This window comes from Nansenia antarctica (assembly GCF_963989245.1).
Source record: "Nansenia antarctica genome assembly, chromosome: 7".
Taxonomy (NCBI): Eukaryota; Metazoa; Chordata; class Actinopteri; order Argentiniformes; family Microstomatidae; genus Nansenia; species Nansenia antarctica.
In genome coordinates, this window is record NC_137677.1 from 65,301,472 (window position 1) to 65,306,471 (window position 5,000).

The window sequence follows — 5,000 nt, forward strand, 5'->3', positions numbered from 1 at the left end:
CCGGTCCGGGCGGCTCTAGGACCTCAGCCTCTCAGCCTCTCAGCGCCACGACAACAAATCACTCAGACGGCAGGTGGCCGACATCCCATAATTCTAATCAGGCGTCCCTCTGAGAAGAAGCAGCCATCACCATAGCTCCCATCCCCGGGCTAATGCGCTGGTCCACTACCACAGGCTGGGAAGGCGCTATCTGTAGCTGTACCCATTGTGTCTTCTTGACACGATCGTTATGTGGGTCGATGAAGGCCGGTGGTGGTTCACAGACTCACACACGCACACGCGCACACACACACACGCACACACACACACACACACACACACACACACACACACACACACACACACACACACACACACAGGTGTTAGGAGCCAGGACAGAGTAGAGGGCGGGGGAGAGAGAGGAGAGAGGAGAGAGGAGAGAGGACTCCACAGATCATAACAAACAGCAGTGGGACTGGTAGCTTTAAAGGCAGCAGCACATTAATAACAGCTAGGGCTAGCTAGCAGGTAGATGAAGCTAAATGCCCCACGGAACTAAGAAAGCAGCCAGTGATAAATAAGCCAGAGCAACACTGAGCGAACCATCAGTCATCTTCTGTCTCTGATGGTTTATTAAAATGAGCTCAAGTGTACTACAGTACAGTACAGGCTGTCCTGCCAACACACCTGAGGGAATATAGAGTTTAGGCTACGATATTCCCAACGTCACACAGACAAATGTGTGTGTGTGTGTGTGTGTGTGTGTGTTTGTATTGTATGTGTGTGTGTGTGTGTGTGTGTTTGTATTGTATGTGTGTGTGTGTGTGTGTATTGTATTGTATGTGTGTGTGTGTGCGTGTGTGTGTGTGTGTGCGTGTGTGTGTGTGTGTGTGTGTGTGCGTGTGTGTGTGTGTGTGTGTGCGTGTGTGTGTGTGTGTGTGTATAGAACTGTGGGGAACATGGCGCGTTCTGGCCTGCAGAGGGAGCTAGACTGCCATTGGAGGGGAATGATGGGTTGATTACGGACAGGTGTCAGTGATCAGGCTCGTTATGATGGGCTGATTACGGACAGGTGTCAGTGATCAGACTCATTGTTCCACTGGTCTATTTAACCTGTGTGTGTTTGTTCCCTCGGGAGATGAGTAGGGCAGGAAGTACCTGCCGCACGGAGACACGGAGAGACCGAGAGAGAGAGAGCCGCGGCGAGCCAGCACGAGACCCCGAAAGGGGGTGAGGTGCAGGGAGCCGGACGGACGGAGCGGGTCCCGAAAGGGAGGACTAGCGGGGCGGGAGCGAGGGCTCAGCCAAGGAGCGGACTAGCGGGGCGGGAGCGAGGGCTCAGCCAAGGAGCGGACTAGCGGGTCCCGAAAGGGAGAGACAGCGGGAGTGGGGGAAAGACTGGCTCAGCACGTCAGTGACGGTGCTGAGCAGTGTTGGACTAAATAAAACTATTATTCTGCACCATTCCTCTGTGTCAACCTCCCTCTGTGCCTAGAAACTGCTACATCTGGCGCCCAACGTGGGGCACAGAGAGGGGGTCGGCACACACGCCCAGAGGACCATGGACTCATCGGTCCAGGTGGTGGCGCACCTGGCCCGGATGCTACAGGCGCAGGAGGTGATGGCGGCGGAGTTGATGCGGGGACAGGCGGAGCAGCGGGCCATGCTCCGCGAGCTACTGGACCGCACCGAGCCACCGGTTCGGGCCCAGAGGAGGGGGGTGCGGGACGCGCCGGAGGCCATTCTCGACCCCTCCCCCGACAACCACCTGCCTCGACCGCAGGTTCCAGCCCCGGGCCCAGCCCCGGGCCCGCGCCCTACCCCGACCCCGGCTCCGCGCCAACGGGCCGGCGGGGCGCGGCCTGGGGTACGGCCTAGGGTGGAGCCGCGGCGGGAGCCACCAACGCCAGCCCGGAGGACGGGGCGGGACACCGGGGGGAGGAACACACACGGGGGGCCAACCTCCACCCCACAGACGGCCCCACGAGCGGTAGAGGAGGGATGCTGGCGATGCGGACAGCCTGGCCACCTCCGCCGGGAATGCCCCGAGATGGAGGTGGGTCAGGTAATCCGCGTCGTCGGCAGTCCGACCCCTCCCTCGCGTCCAGGACAGGCGTTTTACATCCCAGTAAGGGTACAGCATGAGACGCACCAGGCGCTGTTGGATTCTGGCGCCCAACAGACCATGATCCACCAGCGCCTGGTTCGACCCGGGGCATTGTTAGAGGCATCGCGGGTTGGGATACTGTGTGTGCATGGGGATTGTCACCAGTATCCGGTGGTCCCCATCGAAATTCGTTATGGGGGGAAAAAGTATAGTGTCAAGGCGGCGGTTAGTCCGAGCCTCATGCACCCCCTAATTTTGGGTTTAGATTGGGCTGGGTTTCCGCAGGTATTAGGGGAAACCACGGGGGTGTGTGCACGACCGACAGGGAAATGTGAGGCGTGCGCAGTGCTCTGCGCCGATGCGAGGGCGTCCGACGCGGCCGAGGAGCCGGAGGAGGCGGTGGGTCCGGCACCCGCAGATCCGCCGCCTGCGTTCCCTCCAGTAGCCGACTTCCCCCTCGAGCAGTCTCGCGACGCCACTCTACGCTCCGCCTATGACCAGGTGATCAGTATTGATGGTGTGCTGGTACGGCCAGACGCTGTGCGCGCCCACCCGTATTTCGTATTGATTAGGGACAGACTGTATAGAGTGAGTCGTGACACTCGCAGGGACGAGGAAACGACCCAGTTGTTGGTACCTAGGAGCCGCCGGAAAGCTATATTTCAGGCGGCGCATTATAACCCGATGGCAGGCCACCTAGGATACGACAAAACACTCAACCGGATAATGGCTCGATTTTATTGGCCGGGGATTCGGGCAGAGGTGCATCTGTGGTGTGCATCCTGCCGCGAGTGCCAATTAGTCAATCCCCCGGCCGTGCCCAGGGCACCGTTGTGCCCCCTTCCCCTGGTAGAGGCACCATTCGACCGGATTGGGATGGATATAATCGGGCCATTTGAACGTTGCTCACAGGGCTATCGGTTCGTGTTAGTCCTCATAGACTACGCGACTCGATACCCCGAGGCAATACCGCTTCGTACTATCTCTGCAAAGAGCGTAGCACAGGCGTTATTCCAGGTCATCTCCCGGGTGGGGATCCCGAAAGAGATCCTCACCGACCAAGGCACTAACTTTATGTCACGAACACTTAGGGAACTCTACGGGTTGTTAGACATTAAGGCGGTCCGAACGAGCGTGTACCACCCAGCTACCGACGGGCTGTGTGAGCGGTTCAATCGGACGCTTAAGTCAATGATCCGTAAGTTCATTCACGAAGATAGTCGTAATTGGCATAAGTGGTTAGACCCTCTGTTGTTCGCAGTGCGGGAAGTACCCCAGGCTTCCACGGGGTTTTCCCCCTTTGAGCTCCTATACGGGCGCAAGCCACGGGGCGTCCTAGACCTGATTAAGGAAAGCTGGGAGGAAGGGTCTAGTGACAGTAAGAACGAAATACAATACGTCCTGGACCTACGAGCAAAGCTCCACGCACTGGGGGTTATGTCACGGGAGCATTTGCTCGAGGCCCAGGAGCGGCAGAAACGGCTGTACGACAGAGGGACTAGACTACGCAATTTCGCACCGGGAGACAAAGTCCTCGTATTACTGCCCACGTCTAGCTCTAAATTACTCGCCAAGTGGCAAGGGCCGTTCGTGGTCACACGGCGAATTGGGGATGTAGACTACGAGGTAGTGCGGTCGGATAGAGGGGATTGCACGCAAATATACCACATCAACCTATTAAAAAAATGGAACGACGTGGTCCCTGTTTCCCTGGTGACGCTACTTCCCGAGCAGGATGAGTTCGGGCCGGAGGTCCCAAAAACGAGTACTAGCGCCCCGGCCTGCGTAGGCGACCATCTCTCGGCGAACCAGCGGGCGGACGTTGATCGGTTGCAACATAGGTTCGCAGATGTGTTCTCCCCTATACCCGGTCGTACTCGCCTCATAGAGCATCAGATAGTTACGCCACCGGGGGTTACGGTACGTACGCGGCCATACAGGCTGCCGGCTCACAGACGAGACGTGGTGAGCCGGGAATTAGACTCTATGCTAAAACTGGGCGTGGTCGAGGAGTCGCATAGCGACTGGTGCAGCCCCATCGTGCTGGTGACAAAGCGCGATGGGTCTGTACGGTTCTGTGTGGACTATAGACGGGTGAACGCGGTGTCTAAATTCGATGCCTACCCTATGCCCCGGGTCGACGAGCTCCTGGACCGGCTTGGCACGGCTAAATATTACACAACATTGGATTGCACGAAGGGGTACTGGCAGATACCATTATCGTCGGCAGCCCGGGAAAAAACGGCATTCTCTACCCCGCGGGGGTTATTCCAGTTCACCGCGCTTCCGTTCGGGTTGTTTGGGGCCCCGGCCACGTTTCAGCGGCTGATGGACCGTATTCTGCGGCCGCACTCTGCGTATGCTGCGGCGTACGTAGATGACATTGTCGTCTATGCGGACACCTGGCCGCAGCATATGCAGAGGGTGGCGGCGGTACTACAGTCGCTGAGGCAGGCGGGGCTGACGGCGAACCCGGCGAAGTGCGTGATCGGGCGGGGGGAGATCCGGTATCTGGGGTACATCCTGGGCGGTGGGGAGGTGCGACCGCAGGTGGACAAAACCACTGCGATCGCCGCCGCCCCGCGGCCCAGGACCCGGAAGGACGTGAGGCGGTTCCTGGGACTGGCCAGCTACTACCGGCAGTTTGTGCCGGGGTTCTCGGAGCTGGCCAGCCCCCTTACCGACCTCACCCGGAAGGGGGCCCCGGACCCGGTCCAATGGAGTGAGCGGTGCCAAGTGGCGTTCGATGGGATTAAGAACGCCCTCTGTGGGGAGACAGTCTTGTATGCTCCTAACTTTAACATTCCTTTTTCTCTGCAGACAGACGCGTCGGATAGAGGGCTGGGGGCGGTGCTGACCCAGCAGGTGGAGGGATTCGACCGTCCGGTGCTGTACCTGAGCCGAAAGCTGTCGG

At 58.8% G+C, this 5,000-nt stretch overlaps 1 protein-coding gene across 1 annotated transcript in view; it reads right to left on the bottom strand.

The window, feature by feature from the left end:
- Positions 1–5,000, bottom strand: part of sema5ba (sema domain, seven thrombospondin repeats (type 1 and type 1-like), transmembrane domain (TM) and short cytoplasmic domain, (semaphorin) 5Ba) — a gene marked incomplete at its 3' end in the record, with an annotated part of 55,390 nt that overhangs the window by 1,413 nt on the left and 48,977 nt on the right.